At 39.5% G+C, this 20,450-nt stretch overlaps 1 long non-coding RNA gene and 1 pseudogene across 2 annotated transcripts in view; one reads left to right on the forward strand and one right to left on the reverse strand.

Annotated features, from left to right (window-relative positions):
• Nucleotides 1-634: 634 nt before the first annotated feature.
• LOC144304536 (uncharacterized) overlaps nt 635-20,450 on the reverse strand; it is a 29,170-nt gene continuing 9,354 nt past the window's right edge. Inside the window, exons 2-6 of one of the 2 annotated variants that reach the window (XR_013371490.1) lie at nt 17,356-17,453; nt 13,736-13,876; nt 9,059-9,115; nt 1,012-1,062; nt 635-906 (exon numbers count right to left, since the gene is read on the reverse strand). This is a non-coding gene — a long non-coding RNA (uncharacterized LOC144304536). The remainder of the gene's footprint in view (nt 907-1,011; nt 1,063-9,058; nt 9,116-13,735; nt 13,877-17,355; nt 17,454-20,450) is intronic. The other variant, XR_013371489.1, reaches the window with a different exon arrangement.
• On the forward strand, nt 5,959-6,657 carry LOC144304548 (actin, cytoplasmic 1-like; annotated as a pseudogene).

Here is a 20,450-nt window from a genome sequence, read left to right on the forward strand (position 1 = left end):
ACATTTGGAGCACTTTGAACAAAATATCTATGCCCTAAGTCCGAGCCCTAGGGGCTTTTTTTTTTTTTTTTTTTTTTTCGATTGGTATGGGAGAAATCTGACTTCTGTGGTTTTTTTTCTTTCTTTCTTAACTTTTTGGTCTTTATTAGAAATGTTTTGAAATTATTTTAGAAACACACACCATTGTAAAAACTAATACAGACAGATCTTATGTGCTCTTTTCCCAGTTCTCACCAACGGTGACATCTTGCAAATCTATAGAACAATGTCACACTAGGATTTTGACAGTGATAATAGTCGAGACACAGAACATTTCATCAGCACAAGTTGCAACCACTAATCTGTCCTCTGTGTATGTAATTTTGTCACTTTGAGAATGTTGTATAAACAGAATCATACAGTATATTACATTTGGGGTTTATTACTCGGAAGAATTTTCTGGAGATTCACCCAGGTTGTTGCATGTCTCAGTATCAAGAGCTTGTTTCCTTTCTATTGCTAAGTAGTATCCCATGGTACATACCTGTGTGTACCATCTGTTTAACCAGTCACCAGTCACCAGTTGAAATTCTAGGTTATTTGTAGTTTTCTACTATTATGAATAAAATAACTACAAGCATTCATGGACAGGTGATTACATGAACATAAGTTTTCATTTCTTTAGGAGAAATGCCCAAGAGTACAATTAGTAGGTTGTACGGGAGTTGAATGTTTAGTTCTATAAGAATTTCATTGCTTCATGGTCCAAGATAGTTCTTTGAATGTCAGAGATTATTGCCTGAATTCCAGATGACAGAAAGGAGGATGGGTCTTCGCCAGTTATGGAACTTCCCAGAAGTTATGCACAATGCTTGTACTGTGTCTTACAGCAAACAGTTATCTGACAATACTTAGCTGAAAAAGAGTCTGGGAAAAGTTATCTCATCTGAGTGTATTGCCACTCTAAATAAAACTGCAGTAACAATCAAAATCTTAAAGTCTTAAAATAACAAAGGTTTATTTTCCTCTTACATTACATAATCATGCTGGATTGTTAGGGCTCTGATCCATGGTGTCTTCACTCTGAAACCCAAAACCACTATCAGAAATATTGTCAGTGATCACAGGAGAGAGAGAGAGAGAGAGAATGAATCTCACTCTGGTTCTTAAAGTTTACATTTTTTTTTTTTTTTAATGATAGTCACACACACACACAGAGAGAGGCAGAGACATAGGCAGAGGGAGAAGCAGGCTCCATGCACTGGGAGCCCGACGTGGGATTCGATCCCGGGTCTCCAGGATCGTGCCCTGGGCCAAAGGCAGGCGCCAAACCGCTGCGCCACCCAGGGATCCCCAAGTTTACATTTTATTGGCCAAAGCAAATCACATAGTGAATCTACCTACAGAGAGACAGAAAAGTGTAGTTTTACCATTTATCAAAAGGAGAGGGATGCCTGGGTGGCTCAGTGGATTAAACGTCCAACTCTTGATTTCAGCTCAGATCATGACCTCAGGATTGTAAAATCGAGCCCCGAGTCCGGCTCCGCACTGGAATAGGCATGGAGCCTGCTTAAGATTCTCTCTCTCCCTGTCCTTTGCTCCTCCCCAACCCCCCCTCTTAAAAAGCCACCACTACAACAAAAACAAAAGGAGGAGAAATGGAAATGTTTTATAATTATGAATAATAACACCACACTTAAGGAGGAAGGGGAGCATGGATGTTGGGAGAAGACATAGTATCTGCCACAATTTCAATCTTGTATGTGTTTATAATCTGTTTTTGTAAGCTGTTTATTTGTAACCTAATTTTACTTTTTCTCTTATATATTGATGATTCTAGAGTTTTAATTATCATTACCTAAATACGCTATGCTACTTCATTACTTAGTGTGTATATAAATGGAGGTTATTTGCCACGGAATGTCCTTCATTTTTTAACCCCAGTGTTCTCAAAATTCCACTTAGATTTCCTGAAGCTCCATTCCCTATGCCATAGCACCTTACCTATACTTACCTATTAGGATTAGGTACAGCTATAACAGTTCCATAGTCCCAACCTGATAATCTCTGTTCCACAAAATCCTTGGGGATCCAGGGTCCTTCTACTTTGCACTAGGTCACTCTTTGCATGCCACCTATGTCAGTTTGGCTGCTTGAATTCCAATCATCATGTCTTTACTCCAGCCAATAGAAAGGATGGGAGGTCAAAGAATGAGGCACACAACCCCCTTCCAAAGTCTTCCTCGTTATTGCAGATGCTACTTCCACTTATATCCCATTAACCAGAACTTAGTCACAAAGCTATACCATGCTGCAAGGGAGTATGGAAAAATGTAGACTTTTTCTGGTCACGCAAGTGTTTGAGTCAAAACTGAGGTTCAATTACTAGGGAAGAAAAGATGATACTGAGGGAGATTGAGGGATAAATGGGAGCCTGTACCTCAAAGATGATCACCCCAGTCCAGTTTTTCATTCTCCATTTCTGTCTTCATTCAATAAATACTTAACTCTTGAGTTCCTACTGTATAGCAGTAAGCAAAATGGGCATGGTTTCCACACTTCTGAAGCTTTCAAATATCAAACAAATAGCCACCCAGATCAACCTATGATTACAAATTTTGATTAGTGCAATAAAGGAAAATTTTGCTGAGAGAGATTAATGGGGATAGAGGCTAATTTAGATGGAAAGAGGGATCAGGGGAAGGCTTTTGAGGACTATGGATAAGTATAGCCAGGAGAATCAGGAGGCAGGGGATTAAGGACCATGCCAGGAAAAAGGGGAAAATTCTGCAAAAGGCCCTGAAGAAGGAAGGGACCTTGTGTCTTTGAAAACCAGAAAGAAGGCCCGTGTGCTTAGAACCCAGTGACAGACGAAAGAGGTGTTAGATGCAGCCAGAAATGTCAGCAGGAGACCGACCCCAGGACTTTGCAGGTCATACTAAGGATTTTGTTCCAAATGCATTAGGAAGGTGTTGGAAGATTTTAGGAGGAAGAGTGATGTGATTATCAGATACTAAGCAAGTAAGGAAGTTAGGAGATAGTGTTTTTTTATTTTTCATGTGTAACATTTTCCCATATATTATACTGCTATTTTTATCATTCTTTGTATAATCACTTTTGAAGACATTTTTCCTTTTCCTATCCAGATTCATGCAGTAGTATTTGCATTCTTCTGAATTGGCCTTGTTAAAATTCATCATTGGCTTATTTTTATTCTTTCTTAGGTCCCTGTTTTTCATTTGCCTATGATGCAGAAAATGATACAGAAAAACAGAGTGATTCATTCAAAAAAAAGAAATGGTTCTTTAATGTACCACAATTTAAGACCGATGCCCAGTCTTCCTTCTTATACAACTATTATCAGCCTTATTTTGTTATTTCACAAGCTACAAACTTCTAGATTCATCATTGGCTTCACAGTCCCAAAGATGAGATGAAAAGGACACAGTGGAATTCTTATGGCTACTTCTCCCAGGCTTTAGCTCTGCAGTGGTTCCCATGTTCTGACTTGGATCTTAGCCCTTAACTCCTGATGATGACATACCCTGGCTTGATGCTTTCTGTGACCTCATTAGACTTCCTCCCCAGCCTCTCTCTATAGGCCTAGGCCAGAAACTTGATACTGGCCTGAGGATCTCTGCTTCAAGCCTTGAGTCTCTACTTTGGGAATAGGTTTTTATATTTTTAATAGCTTTATATTTACATCTAGCCATCATGGGTCTAGGCAAATAAGGAAAATTTTCCTGAGGGAGTTATTAGTAGGGATGGAGACTAATTTAGCTAGAAGGAGGGATCAGGGAAAGCCTTTTGAGGATTGCAGGGAGAAGTGTGGCTGAGTACCCCCTTCAGTGGGCTGGAGGAAAGTACTGCTCACTTCCTTAGACCAGCACTGTGCCAGCATACTTCATCTGAGAGTATCAGGGAAGGATTCACGTAAAGACAGCTCTTCAGCTCTTTAGCTGAGACTGAAGCATCAGCAAAGGTGACCAGATGAGTACAATGTGGAGACAGATCTCAGGGAGGAGGAGCAACCTGCATACAAGTGTGTAGATAAGAAAGCATAGCCTGTTGTAGAACTGTAACATGTGAGGGCTAGTGTAGAGAATGAAAGTACGAGAAGTAGAGCATCAAGATGAGAGACTGGAGAGCAGCTGGACAGCACCTTGATGTGAAGGGCCTTGAGTCCTGTAGGTGCTGGAGGGCAATTAAAACATTTTAAGCAAAATAAACAAATAAACATCTTAAACAGGAAAATGAAATGAGGAAATCTGTATATCAGAATGAACTTCCTGAAAGTAAGGTGGAAGAAAGATTTGAGGGTATGAGCCTGGAAGCAAGGAAGGCAGTTTTGTTTTGTTTAAGATTTTATTGATTTATTCATGAGAGACACACAGAGAGAGGCAGAGACACAGGCAGAGGGAGAAGCAGGCTCCCCACGGGGAGCCTGATGCAGAACTTGATCCCAGGACCCCGGGATCATGACCTGAACCAAACACAGATGCTCAACCACCGAGCCACCAAGGTGCCCCAAGGAGGGCAGTGTTGATATATAAACTATATAAGGGCTGGTGAAAATTTGAACTTGAATAATGGTGGTAAGATTCAAGTCATTGAAAAAGACACAGCCAGGAAGGCAGAATGGACACGCCATGAGGACTAATTGGGTAAGGGGTGTGAGTGACAGGGGTCAAAGATGCATCCTCAGTTGGCAGTTGGTACCATTGAATGGTGCTAATCACCATGTTAAGCAACAAAGGGAGAAGAGCAAGTTTGGTAGGAAAGATGATGAGCTCATTTTCAGACATGTTGAGTCAACTAATGTGAATGAGCCGAACACTAGTTGACTTTAGTTTTAACCCATTTCTATTTCATTGGTTATTTGTTAGGTTTTTTTTTTTTTTTTTTTTTTTCCACTGGATATAAAGGCTAAGTGTAAAGGAGATTAGCAAAACAGAAAGAGATTAGTAAAAGAGGAACTAGGATGTAAGAGCAAGCATTCACACTGCTATAAAACTCATGGCTGGCCATTCATTTCACAGAACATGTATAACCTGCAAGGTAGCATTCTATAGAAAGTACATAGGTCACTAACCTATACATGTAAAACGTAAGCTTACATGTGATAGAAATATACTAATAATCAGTTAGTTTTCAGACAGGGCTACAAAAATGCCAAAAACAAATGCAAAAGTGGCAAATACCCTTATAATCGACTGCTTATAAGATCTAGTAGTCATAATGTTACCTAAGTGATTAAATATTTCATCACATTCTTGCCAAAAAATTTTAACTTGAACTTAATCAAGCCTTTATACCTAACTTCCAGATTATAAAATAATGTATAAAGTTTAGGACTTCTGTCCAGCAACATCAAGAGGGAAAAAAATCAGAAAAAAAAATCTAGAATGTGGAAAAATCTAGAAGACAACTTTTGGCCCTCAAAAAGTCAGTGTCATAGAGGAAAGAAAAATCCTGAAATTGTTCCAGATTAAGAGAAGCTAAAAAAAAAAAAAAAAAGTAATCAAATGCAATGATTTAACATTGATTGCATTACTTTGAAGAAATCACTATAAAAAGAATTTGGGGGACAAGTGAGGAAATATTAATATGAACTGGAGTATAAGATATTAGGGAGTTATTGATTTTTCTAAGTGATAATGGTGTTGATGTTGATAGAATACTTATTTTTAGAAGAAGAATGTCAACGAATTTAAAGGCTATGTTATTTAGAATCAAGAAAATGGAACTCAGCATCCCTGAGACCCCATCCACCTGGTAAGCATAGGCTTTTAGCCCTCACAGCTTGGCGGGTCTACATCACTGCCCCGCTACCGTGGATGACGATATCACTGCGCTCCCAGTTGACCACAGCTCAGGCAAGTGCAAGGCCGACCTCACAGGCCACAATGCCCCACCCCCAACCCCGCCCAGGCTGTCCTCCCCTCTACCGTGGGGCAGCGGCCCTGGCACCAGAGCATCATGGTGGGCATGGGCCAGAAAGACTCCTACATGGACAGTGAGGCCAGGAGCAGCAGGGGCATCCTGACCCTGAAGGACCCCGTAGAGCACAGTGTGGTCACCAACTGGCACCACACCTTCTGGGCTGAACTGTGCATGGCCTCCAGGGAGCACCACATGCTACTGAGTGGCCACAGCTTCACCACCACTGCTGAGCAGGAAATCGTGTGTGACATCGAGGAGAAGCTGCGCTCAGTCGCCTGGACTTGGAGCAGGAGCTGACCACTGCAGCCTCCAGCTCCTCCCCAGCGAAGAGCTGCGAGCTGCAGATGGGCAGGCCATCACCACCTGCAGTGAGAGGTTCTGCTACCCGGAGGCACTCTTCCAGCTTTCCTTCCTCACCTGGAACCCTGTGGCATCCTGGAAACTACCTTCACCTCCATCATGAAGTGTGACGTCGACAAGCCGAGGACCACGGCTTAACATGGGGCCATCTGGTGGCACTATCCTGTGTCCCTGGCATTGCTGACACGATGCACCAGATCACCGCCCTGGTGCCCAACACGATGAATATCAAGATCACCGCACCGCCTGAGCACAGTCCTCTATGTGGATGGGGGGCTCCAACCAGCCTTGCCCTCCAGCTTCCAGCAGAGGTGCATCAGCAAGCAAGCAGGTACGAGTCCTGCCCCCTCCATCGTCCACCACAAATGCTTCTAGGTAGACTGTTACCTTAGTTGCCTTGTACCCTTTCTTGACAAAAGCTGACTTGCACAGAAAACGAGATGAGACTGGCATGGCTTTATTTGTTTATTTTAATTTGTTGTTTGTTTTTGGATTTGGGGCAGTTTTGTTTATTTGTTTTATTTTTTGACACTTGACTCAGGATTTAAACATTGGAATGGTGAAGGTGACAGCAGTTGGTTGGAGCAAGTGTCCCCAAAGTTCTACAATGTGGCAGAGGACTTTGTACATTGCTTTTCAAAAAAAAAAGTCATCCCAAATATCATGAGATGCATTATTATGGAAAGTCCCTTGCCTTCCCCAAATCAACTTCATTTCTCCCTGAAGAGAAGGGCCAGTCCTCCCCAAAGTCCACCCAGGAAAGAGTGATGGCATTGTAAATTATGTAATCCAAAAATTTTTAAATCATCGCCTGAATATTTGTTCTTATTTTGAATGGTCTACCATCATGGCCTTCGTTTTGTTCCCCCAACTTGATATATTGGTCTACCTACCAGTGGGGTTGAGGCATGGAGGCAGCCAGGGCTTACCTGTACATTGACTTGAATCCAGTACAATGAATTGCACACTTTAAAAAAAAAAAAGAAAAAGGGATGCCCGGGTGGCTCAGCAGTTGAACGTCTGCCTTCGCCTCAAGGCGTGATCTCAGAGTCTGGTGTTCGAGTCCCATATCGGGCTCCCTGTGAGAAGCCTGCTTCTCCCTCTGCCTGTGTCTCTGCCTCCTCTCTCTCTCTGTGTCTCTCTCGTGAATGAATAAATAAATAAATAAATAAATAAATAAATAAATAATTTTTTTTCAAGGGAAAAGAAAGAAAGAGAAAAAAGGAGAAAGGAAAAAAACAGAATTCCCAAGAGAGTTCACAAGAGGGGATTCAATAACAGGGGACTGGCTAAAAAAGTGTTGGAAGAGTTGAAAGGCCAAACAAAGAAAAAAAAAAAAAAAAAGGCAATCCAGGTATTAACAAAAGCAGAAAGCCACTGCTACCTCCTGAGTTGGAGGAACAATGGTAGGAAGTGGTGTCCTCAGAGCCCAGGAGCCAGGGCTGTCTAGTGGGTATTGACAGGGACTCCTCAGTGGAGGCTTAGATTCATGGAGAGAAGGGCTGTTTGACAGAAACAGACAAAGACACTGCCAAAGACACTTTCCAAAACACAGCAAAGACAGTGGAAATATCCTGTCTTCTCTTCTCTTCTTACCATCTTATCTCCAGCCAGTGCTTCCCATTGGCCAAAACCTAAACAGAACCCAGTCACCAGAGAGTATGGGAAACCTAGTGTTCTGGCACTGGCTCTCTGAGATACTGAAAAATTCAGAGGAAGAGCAAAGAAAGGATAAAGCAGACAAATGACTAGTCCCAGGAGGGAATTGTCATGATGCTTGCAGCTTATTTGTAAGTAGTTCAGAGAACAAAATATATGCATATAAATACAGATGAAGCTAATAAGATGAAGTGTTGAATCTGGGTTGGTACATGGATGTTCATTATAACTATTCTTTCCATTTTTCTATGTGTTTGAAAATTTTCAGAATAAAAAGGTGAAAATCCATTCTAATACCCAATGGAAGAGGGGATAAGAACCTGATACAAGGTCATGGCCCTGGGAATGGAGAGAGGAAATACTCAAAATGAATTTGACAAAGTTTCTTATTAAATCCTTGTAACCAAGATGGAAAAATGTGGACCAGAGCAACATTTATCATCTTTTTTTTTCCCACCACTACACATTTGAGAGTTGAGTTTTCTATTTGTCACTCTCCCAAGGACATATCCACTCTTATTCTCATGCCAGCTATAACCCCCTACCTTATTTATCATCTCAAGAAAGTTTGACAAAATGGCAGTGAATGAGAGTGGCTTTAACTTGGTGGCAATATTTAATCTACTCTATTTTTTAAATAAACAAATTAGTTATGAAATACCTCACAGGGGAGTACAACACTCCAGTATATTGTGACATTAGAGTTGAGAAATCTTCAGCTAGAAAAAGAGTATAATTATAAAGCCACACACATGATTGAGCACTTCTATCCAAAGTTGTTGATTAATGGATACATGTCAACCTAGAGGTGGCTCTGCATGATGCACCCGGGATCTGTCTTAGTTTGGCCTGTCCAGTATTCATTTTTATGAGTGTCTTGGATGAGATTTAGAAAACAAGCTAATGTTGATGACTTGAAACCTAGGTGAGAATGAATGCATCAGGTGCCAGCTCAGGATCCACAAAGATCTGGATCAATCAGAGTGATAAACCAATATAAACTGATATAATGGAGATACGTGACCAGCTTGGGTCCAGTAAAGCCAACTAATTATGCAATGTTTTACATATGTAACTAAAGAACATGAGTTCATCCTCTAGTTGTGCCATCAATTACCTGGTATAAACTTTAGCAAGCCACTTCAACTCTTCTTAACTCCCTCACTTTCTGCATCTGTAAAAGGGAATAATGTTAACAGCTAACTCATAGTAGCTTACGTGGGTTAATATATGTAAAGTAGCTGAATATTGCTGGCACAGAGTACCAGAAAAAATATTAGTTGTTATGAGTGTCTTGGGTGGGGGTTTCGTACTGGTAGCAACGTTACCTAATAAATAGAAAGGTTTAGTAGTTGATATAACATTCAATAGAGTTCAGTTGTAGGACAGGGTTACTAAAGGAGTGCATGTCATTTAGGGCTTTATTTAATTAGAATCCCTCTGCTGAAACGAGGCTGATGAAAGTCCTGACTGACTCTGTTCTGCTCAGGCTGCAACTAGAACACGGATTTGAGACTCAGTGCCATGGTCACAAACTCTCATAAACAAATTGGAGTCTGTTCAGCAGACCTGGAATGCAGGAACTGTTGACAGAATTGGAGGTGTCAGTGTGTCTTTAGAAGTTTAATGATCTGCTGAATAGAATTTGGAACTTGTTCTGTGTGGCCCCCATTGATTTCTCCAGAACCAATAAGTAAAAATTACCATGACACAGATTCTGAGTCCACGTAATGAAAGTCTTCCTTGTGATCAGAGTTAAGGAGATGTGCTTTGGGGTTACCTGTCCCCACATGATAAGGCATTATACACCAGAGTGACCACTTGGCATGGATATAATGAGATTCAAACCCAAAGTGATTGGATTAGGTATCTTGTGACATTGACCCTCAGAAACCCTGAGAGTTCATCCAATGCAATCTGGAGATTCCAGATTTGTTTTTTAATAACTTACTTAACTGCTTCCCAGACTGCTACCTCTTGAGCTCTTATTGGTTGTTTTTAGGCTTTGGGCCAAAGGTCTATACTTTTTTCCCCCACTATCAAATTGGTTAAATATTCAGTGTGTTCATTTTTTAGGAAATGAACTTGAAATGATTAAACAGGAAATATGCACTTAACTCCTAATGTTAGGTGCCTCAAAACAAAATCAATTCTATTTCAAATGGAATGCTATTGGAGAGCTGTTCAGAAATCTGTTGGTACGAAAGAAATATTGAAGGTGAACACATCAGGGACAGGAAATGAGAAACGTAAAGATATCTTTAATGCTAAAAGGCACTTGTCCTCAAAACCTTGAAGAAATCTTTCAAATGCCTCTGCTCATTTGAGGCACAAATATGTTGGGCTAAAATCTGATGACATCTAGATAAAAAAAAAAAAAGTTTTCTCTGCTAGCTCCTCAATGGAAATTTCTAAATCTGAATTATGAAGATGCCCAAATTACTGACCAGAACTGACTCCATGAAGGCATAGTGGGAGAAGAAAAAAACAAAAACAAAAATCATGCTAGTTCTGGCACCTTTATGTGAACAAGCTGATTGTTCATATCCCACATGGCCTCAGTTTTTAATCAATAAGCATTCTTCTTAAACCTGAGAAGTAGCATATTCACACATTATATGGAGCAATGCCTCGTTTCCTTCTTAATAACTTGGCCAGGGGAACGTATTCCAACTCTGTCAGTGCAATCAAGCAGTTTACACCAAACTGCATATTTCAAGTTGGGATCATACAACTACACCCGAGTTCATGAGTCTTATTAAATAACCAAAAAATATGTTCAGAATCATTAACCGCTAGTCAAAGATGAAGATAGCAGCATGAAATCTAAATTGAATGTATTCTGGGTTTACTCTGTGTTGGGTTTTGATGTTCTACCCACAGGAAAAAAAAATAAAGTCAACTATATAATTTTAAGGGTTATCTTGAGGGGAGGGGATTTCTCAATCTTGTAGTTTAGTTTGACTATTCTTTCCAAATTTCAAAACATGGATAAATTTAACATAGCTTCCCAAAACCAGTAATAAATGAAATTGACAACCATAACTTAAAAAAAAAAAAAAAAGAAAGAAACTGACAACCAGCAAACTTTTGTCTTGTAGTGGTTTAAACTATAATATCCTCTCATGAGAATTGGATTCTTCATTTTCCAGGGCTCACATTTTTCACCTTAGAACCCAAACCCTGGGGTGGCTCAACAGTTGAGCGTCTGCCTTCAGCTCTGGTCATGACCCTGAGGTCCCAGGATCGAGTCCCACGTCGGGCTCCCTTCAGGGACCCTGCTTCTCCCTCTGCCTGTGTCTCTGCCTCTCTCTGTGTCTCTCATGAATAAATAAATAAAATCTTAAAAAAAAAAAAAACTGTAGTTCACCACATCCTGGACCAAATGTCTCAGCTTCCTGCTTAGAAAGCATCTTATGCCTTCAGGTTCATGTGCCTTCATAAAGAATTGAGAAATGCTTCCTCTACTATCTTATTAAGGATATGGGATGTTTTGTTTTATTTTGTTTCGTTTTACTAGGAATTCCATCAGAAGTGAGGTGTAAACAGTCAAAAACAAGAATGCACAGTAGTAATAGAAATAAGATAGTTTATATTATCAACTAGATCTACTTTCGAGCATTTTTGTCTTTCTGAATACTGTTGTACACAATCCCAAGAAGTAAGTATTGGCCAGCATCTATTATACTGAATAATTTCTCTATGGCATTATTTTAACAGAGGAAAATTTGAAAACAGGTAAGTGAACAACAATAAAGACATTCATCTAAATTATTTTTACCAAGGGTATATGATAGCATTGGAAATTTTAGAGGCCACCTTAATAACTCTTACTATCTCTTTGAGAGTCAGCTTAAGCTTTAAAGGCAATACCACTGAGAAAAAAATGTTTTATAATTCTGAAATGGTTGGATAAAAGCCTCAGCTTTTTCTTTATTAGTGCATTAGCAGGTTTCTTTGACAGCAAATTATGAGTATGTGCAAAGTGAACAAAGTACAAGGCAGATGAAGAAAAAGCTCCCCCCAAAGACATATTCCTATCCCCAGAACACTTTGCCAGTGAAATGCTGGTTGAAATTTTGCCTGCTTTTATTCCTTCCCTTCCCTGTTGATATCACCCCAAAAAAATTTTTTAAATATATTTAATGAGGGGCACCTGGGTGTCTCAGTCTGTTAAGTGACCGACTCTTGATTTTGACTCAGGTCATGATCTCAGGTTGTAAGATCAAGCCCTGTGTCAGGCTCTGTGCTGGATCTGGAGCCTGCTTAAAATTCTCTCTCTCCCTCTGCCCCTCATCCCACCAGCATGCAAGCATACATGCACATGAGTTCTCTTTCTCTCTCTCTCTCTGTCTCTCTCTCTATATATATATGTATATATGTTTGATATATGAATAACAAAAATAAATAAATATTTATTTAATATATATTAATATGTATTTATATATATTTATTTAATGAAGAACAACTTATAATTCCCAAAGGTGACCATCCATAAAGTTAAAGGAACCTACTTTTCTATAGAGAATAAGTATCTTTTATTTATCTCAGTCCTATGTGATTTGCAGTAGAGTGGACACTCAATATACTTTTATGGAATAAATTAATGAAAATAAACCCAAAAGAAAAAAGGATAGATGGGAGAAAAGTGGAAATGTCACATTATGAGAGGCTTAAAAAAAAAACTGTATTTCTAAACTGAGGACCTTATAGTTTAGGACCTCAGTCCTAAACTAAGGACTGCAATGATCAATAAAAGCAAAGAGATCTCCTAATCCCACATCATTTTATTTGGTAGTTTTCTGATTTTCTTTTTGGTATATGCCTAACAAACAAACAACGTCCTCTGTATAGTTATTATGCAAAATCCATAGTTACACGTTGCATGACCTTAGACAAGAAACTTAACCTCGCCAAAATTCTCCTTCTTCATTGGCAAAGTGGGAATCAGTAGTGTGGCCAAGTTAAATGATTTGTATTCATAAGCCAGGTAGAACTGAGTCTGGCATATGTTAAAGATACAATAATTATTAGTTAAAATTGTGTTTATCATCTTCAGCAGATTCATTAGATGCAGAGAAAACAGCAAATTATTTTTAAAAGATTTTTAAAATCCAGCATGCCTGGGTGGCTCAGTTGATTAAGTGTCTGATTCTTGATTTCAACTTAGGTCATGATCCCAGGGTGCTGGGATCAAGCCCTGTGTCAAGCTCTGCTCAGTGGGGAGCCTGCTTGAGATTCTCCCTCTGTGTCTCTCACTACTCTGTCTCACACACATGTGCACTCTCTCTCTCTCTTTCTGAAATAAATAAATCTTTTTAAAATCTTTTTTAAATCTTTTTTTTAAAAAAAGATTTACAAAATCAAATTATTTTGTACAAATAGCTTTGTGTTGGGGCACCTGGGTGGCTCAGTGGGTTAAGCACCTGCCTTTGGCCTGGGTCATGGTCCCAGGGTGCTCAGTGGGAAGCCTGCTTCTTCCTCTCCCTCTGCCACTCCCCCCAGCTCATGCTCTCTCTCTTGCTCTGCTGTCTCTGTCTCTCTCTCTCTCTCTCTCAAGTGAATGAATAAAATCTCTTTAAAAAATGTTTTTTGTGTTAAATTCAACCATATAATAACGGAAAAGGGATGCAAAATCTTCCTCTCATTAAGAACAGAATCCATGCAGTATTTAGCTTTTGCCTCCCACTGCTTCTACATAACTAACTCTCTTCCAGTCACAAGTCTATGGCAGTCAAGATTTGTGGAATGTTATGTGAGAACAAATACACAATAAAACAAATTCTTCCCCTACCTGGAGTTGACCTCACCAAAATTTTGCTCGTGTGGATTTACTTTTATATACCGTTTTCAGCAAAGTCAAGAATTTCAGTTCCATATTGGAAACTGCTGAGTCAGGCTTCTCCACAGTAATGAGAAAAGAGGAACCGGAGAGCTGGAAATAGAAGAGGAAGGTAAAAGTATGTGGCAGAACTGGAGTAGGGAGTTTGGAAGTACGGATTTTTTGTAAAGAAGAAAAGAGTTTTGAGAGGAAAGTAGACCTCATGCTTGGAGCTACACATTTGTATCTATAAAGGAAAGCACGTGGGAAACTACTAAAGATGATGGCAGACTTCATGGATAAGGACACTTGTCAACACCCCCGAGCTTCCTCATGCACTGCACAGCTCAGATCACTTCATGCACTTCATTCCATCTTCCTGCAATGCTACTGGGGTGGCACAGTTAGCCTCATTCTGTATATGAAGATGCTGAGTTATACAAAGGTTTAAAATGTGCTGAGGTCACACCTAGAAAATGGCAAAGACAGAATTTGAACCCAGGCAGTGTGACTCCAAGGACTGTGGGCTTAAATAGTACAGCACTATCCTTGTGACTAAGTATATAGAATTCTCTGTACAGGAGCAGGGTGTGAGAGACACCTCGTTGGCTTTGCCAAAAAGGTTAAAGCAAAGCTAAATAAAGGTTTTTGCAAGCTACGATTTCTGGTTATTCTTTAGCTCTGGGCCCAGAATGAGAAGAAAAATCAAAACTGAGTAAAACATTAGAAAGGAATTGATTATTTGGAAAAAAAAAAAAAAGACAAAGAACAGGAAAGAAAGAAAGGGGGAGGAGGAAGGAAGGAAGGAAGGAAGGAAGGAAGGAAGGAAGGAAGGAAGGAAGAAGGAAGGAAGGAAGGAAGGAAGGAAGGAAGGAAGGAAGGAGAAAAAAGGAAAGAAAAAAGAAAAGGAAGCCTCTTTGTGTAAAGACTATCCATAGCAAAGGCAAACAAACTTAACAAGTATCTTATTGGAAGTTGAAAGAAGATTCTAAAGATTTTCTTAAAGTAGCTTAAGGCAATTAATGAAAACCAATGCCACACTACTCAGTTTACACACTATCGCTGTGGTTCACATCTGACCCTGATCCATACTGCTATTTTGAAAACAAACCCCTGATTTCCTTTGAGAAATCACCCTCCCTCACCATCTCAAGGCAAACTCCACTGCCAGCCTGGATCCATGACCCAGATCTGGCCATTAAAAGTTCTGCATCTCCAATCCATGTGTACGAGGACTCTCCCAACCACAGGATTTTTGTTGGGATTACTGATAAAAAGAAGAATTCTTCCCAGAAATTGACAAACCAATGTGTTCCAGTCCTGGCCTTGGTGGTGACCATGTTTTTGCAGTACTGAGCAAGACCTGTCCGAAATGATGACAAAGCATGGGACAGATGGGAGGGACACAGATTCCTGAAGTCCTCTTGTGTGCACCTGGATCCAACTGAGCCTACCAACTTGACTTTGCAATTACTTAGACCAACTAAAAAAAAAATGTTTTTAGGCCAAGTCAGCTTGATTTGGCTATCTGCCACTTAGAACAGAGAGAACCTAGACTGAACTACTAATACAAGACATGTAAAATGCCCAGTGATAGTCTTTTTTATTTAGATATCCTAATTATTTTAATTTGTGTTCACAGAAATAAGATATAAGAGTAGTTTCACATTTAATTTTCCAACCTTTTGCTTCCTTTAAGTTCTAAAATTTCTTGCCTGTAAATTCTCCTTCCATTATGTTGTAAGGAAACTACACCTCACAAATCTGACGGACTATCATACAGCATATTGGATATTTACTCACACAGCTGTTTTATTAAGGTGCTATAAATAAGTGCAAGAGGTCAAAGACTTTATTAAGAACTTAATATTATAAAATTCCTTAAGTATCGCACTACATTATTTAGGAAATTTCTTTTAAAAATTTGACATACTCAATGGAAATCTGAGATTAATGAATGTAGGTAAACAGTGACCCCCGAATCTTACTGTGCATAAGAATTGTGTAGGAAGCTTGATGAACTGAATATTCCAGGGTTCCGTCTTCAAAAATACCCATAGGGAAACTGGAGCGTAAAATCTAAAAGTCTACATCGTAACTCTTGAAATGATTCTAATGTAAGTAGTTTCAGACCACCAGCCTTGAGGAACTCTTGAAGTTCTCACTGAGCATCAGCAACAATGTTAGTTTGAGTTTGCAAATTATGGATCCATTTCTCCAAGAGGGTCAAGGATCATTAAGGACAAATTTGAAAATTTGCCTAATTTTACTCCCTTATAATCTGATCAGCATTAAATGACATAATGCATATAAAGGATTTCAAATAGTTAGCATATGCTGAGAGCAATCATTTTTAACCTGCTTATTATAATGCAACTAAAAGACAACAGACTTATTCATCTTAGTATACTTAGAATCCAGCCTTCTTCCCTCTCTAAAAATGTTAAGGTCCAAGAAGGTTAAATACTGTGCTGCTTTTAAACCTGGGAATCTCGAATTAGAAGAAAATATATGCCACATTGGTATGTACTTCTCTGACCCATTTACCAAATAACCTCTAAGCTTGCAAATTTTGAGTGGGCTCAGAATAAGAAAAAGCTCTGTAGCAAGTCCAGTCTGCAGTGCAAGCTGCTGCATCTCTTGAACGTTAGGAAGAAAAGACTAGTAGAAACAGACTCATTTCATCCAAGACCTTCAGAACAAGATCTACCAGCTTCCCAAACTCCTTGGTTACCTCACTTCTTTGTATTTTTTTGGTTTTTAACTCTTGGGTTATTTTCTTCCTTCTTAGTTGGTTTAAGGTCCTAAATGGTTCACAGGCATCCTTGGCCTTTAATCACAATATTCTTAAGGGTTTTACCCATGGCAGTCACTGATACGAGACTGATTGTTTAGACACTGACAAAGTTGAGTAATCCATATCCAAATTAAGGGGAAATATCACTTGATTACAAATGGATTATGAGACGTGTCTTCATGTCTCAAATGTGGAAATCTAGTATTTTGTTTTTGAAGTACCATGTAAGCTTTAATAATAGTCCTTTTCTTATTAGTATTTGTCTGTGTTGCAGAAGCCAAACATACAAACTCCAGAGTCTTGTCGCTGTACAGCTGCTGCCACGTAACATAATTCAGCTAGTGATCTTTTGACAAAGAAAGCAAGAAGTCCGGACAATTAAAGAAATGAAAACAACTACCATTCGAAATTCAATGCACAATAGTGACATCTCAAAGAACAGTGCAGATCTGGATTGATCACATCCCCAGAAGATAACAGTCCATCAGTCCATCTTTCAGAAAGGGAGTCTAATGAATTAAAAAAAAAAAATTTTTTTAAAGCCCAGATGGTAGCTGTTGTCAAATCAAACAGGATCAGAGCTACAGAATAACATGATGCTAATAAAACGGGACCTTGGGAAGAAGGCAGCAGGCATCACAGAATAGTATCATACTCTACTAAAACTTCAAAGCTAGGCGTCTACCAAAAAGCACCTTGGCACCAACCAGGAAAACCAGCAACCAAACCAACAGCCCCCAGGAAAACTAGCAACCAACCAACTATTTCTTCGAAATTTACTTCCCAGAACACCCACCTGCCAAAGCTCCACAGACTGCAGCCCTTATGCCCCGATACTGTGCTCACGATGCTCCCCTTTACTCAAATCTGGGCCTTTTGGCAAAAATACTAAGGCTGTGGGAAAGAAGAGAGAGCAGTCATTGCCCTGAGGCAGGTCAGCTGCTTGAGAAATAAGTCTCTTTTAAGCTTTACCAATACCTGGAACTGAATGCAAAATACAGATACTAGTTATTTTCCTCCCTTTTGTAATATAATCACCTATGTAATCTTATACTTTTTTACTTATATGGATTCTATGCACACAGAAAGTTATATTAAATAAACATATTATTCACACACAAAAAAGGTGATATCTGAAAACTGAAGAGGAAAACACAATTTGCGAAACTGTACCAGTTCTCACAAAACAGATAAACTACCCTACACCATAACATGCAAGACAAGCAATTGAAACTCATTCCATTTTAATATATCTCCTTTAGATCCTTGTATTCCAAGATAAGACCACTATTGAAATGATCCAATGGTGACCGCATGGATTCCTGTGTTAAAGATAAGACCACTGACTGTCCCAGCAATTTGGCTTACGAATTCTTACTAATCCCTGACAAGTCCTAACTCCAGCTTCAAATCTTATAAAGACTCCTTGATGCACCCATTTGTAACACACCCCATGGTTCCTTGTAGAGCCAATAAACTTGCATTTGTGTTTCTGGTGATCTGTGGCTAGTGGGATATAACCAAGCACCCCACCACCCAGAAATGCCTGGTCAGATAGGACAGTAGCATGAACTACTGAAGATTCAGTTACAAGACCAGTTACGAGACAATATTCTAAAATGTTTGGTTTCTCCTCTACAGGTTACAGTTAAAGCTTTGAATCAGAAGGTGCTATTTCTCCCATAGTCAGAATAATGACAGTGCCTTCTTCCAGTATTATAGACACTCAGAGTATTTGACTCCTGTTCTTCCCATTTGGAATTCTAAAGGTTTGGAAGTCCCACCAAGGGGCACAACAACGATTCCACTGAATTGGAAGTTGCAGACTACTACCTGGCTATTTTGAGTTGCTTATGCTGTTGTGTCAACAGTGAAAGAGAGGGGACACCTATTAACTGAAGTGATTGATCCTAATCACCAAAGGGGAGCCAGTTTACTGCTACAAAATGGGGGCAGACAGGACAATGTATGAAACCCAGGTATTCTTCTAGGCGCTTCCTAATATTTCTACCTCCAAGAGCAAAAGTTATTGGAAAATTATAATAACTGAAGAAAGGCATGACCATTAAAGATTTAGACCCTTTAATAGTAAAGATCTGAGTCACTCCACCAGTTAAAGGATTTAGACCAGTTGAAGCATTGGCTGAGGGCAAAGAAAATGTGCAAGGTTTAGTGGAGAAAGGAAGTTATAAATATCACCATAGCCTTCTGAAACTAGAACTATAACAACTATGTATATTTTCTTCCTTGCTTGTTACATAAATATAAATAAATACATCATCTGTTACATGACATATTATTACAATGTTACATTATTTATTACCTTTTATATTATATATCATATGTTGTATGATATGTATTATATATTTGCATTAATCGACCTCTTTTTGCATCCTCTTTTCCCCCTTATTATTTTGAAAAGATTATTGGTAGTGATGAACTTTAAAATTTAGTCATCAGATTTCAGAATAGTTATATGGGCCTGGGAATAAACCTCAGGACTAATTAATATCACCTAGAGATGAACACCATGATTTCCCTGTATTAAATATTATATGTTAGGATATTACTTAATTTGATCTTATGACTTCATATCTCCCCTTTTTGAGGAAAAGGTGAAAATAGCTTCTTTCGTAGGAGGGTGGTTGCATACATTTGTCATTGCTGCTGTACAGAAATTCAAATACATTTAGAAGGGGTAGATGGATGCCAAGTAGCCCCAAATTTGGACTGTGCCCATTTTTAAGCCATTGCTCTTCAATTCCAAAACCATCCTTCTATACTTTGTTTTGGAATCCTGTCAATAAAAATCCACAAACTGTATTCCTTCTTTGCCAGCCGGCTTTTTGATAGTCTCTATCAATAGAGGGCACTCGAAGGAGACAGGGAGACCAGAGCAGGGAAGGGATGGATTTCCTCTTGTTCACTTGCTGTTCTTGCCCATGTTGCTCCAACACCTGCCCTTGGTCCTGGCAGCAGCAAATGGTGCTACTCTGTCTTTCTCTGTCATTCCCAGAACCAACCTCTTATCGTGCCTTCAAACATTCCAGCTCCAGACAGGTAGTGCCATCTCTTTGGAGGCTTGAATTCCAACCACCAAGGGTCTCTATTCATTTTTTTATTTTTTAAAAATATTTTACTTATTTATTCATGAGCGACAGAGAGAGAGAGAGAGAGAGAGAGAGAGAGAGGCAGAGAGAGAAGCAGGCTCCATGCAGGGAGCCTGATGTGGGACTTGATCCTGGGTCTCCAGGATCACACCCAGGGCTGAAGGTGGCACTAAACCGCTGAGCCACCCGGGCTGCCCTCTATTCATTTTTTTAAATTCTAATCCTTGGGACGCCTGGTGGCTCAGTGGTTGAGCATCAGCCTTCAGCCCAGGGCGTGATCCAGAGACCCAGGATTGAGTCCCACATCGGGCACCATGCATGGAGCCTGCTTCTCCCTCTGCTTGTGTCTCTGCCTCTCTCTGTGTGTGTCTCTCATGAATAAATAAATAAAATATTAAAAAATAAATAAATTCTAATCCTTCCAAACTCTTCCCTCTATTCTTCCAGTCCTGGAGTAGTAGCTCTTCCTGCCACTGCTCTCTCTATCTAAATGCCATGTCTCATTTTTGCTCTTTGATCCTTTAGCAGCCATTTAACCAAGATCCTAGATTAAATTCTCCCTGCTAAAATAACTGGGGTGGTTTCCTTTTCCTGACGAACACTATGGGATGCAAATATAAATGGCCCTATTGCCCTAAGATGGCAGTTAGCATACAGGGTTCAGCTATTGGATTAAGCCAAGAATTCCAGTAGTATTAACATTCCACTTTTACAACACAGGTCAACAATGTCCTTATTCAAAGTTTTCAGAGCCAGAAATGTTTCAGAATTCAGAATATTT

The sequence above is a fragment of the Canis aureus genome, chromosome 34 (genome assembly GCF_053574225.1).
Source record: "Canis aureus isolate CA01 chromosome 34, VMU_Caureus_v.1.0, whole genome shotgun sequence".
NCBI lineage: Eukaryota > Metazoa > Chordata > Mammalia > Carnivora > Canidae > Canis > Canis aureus.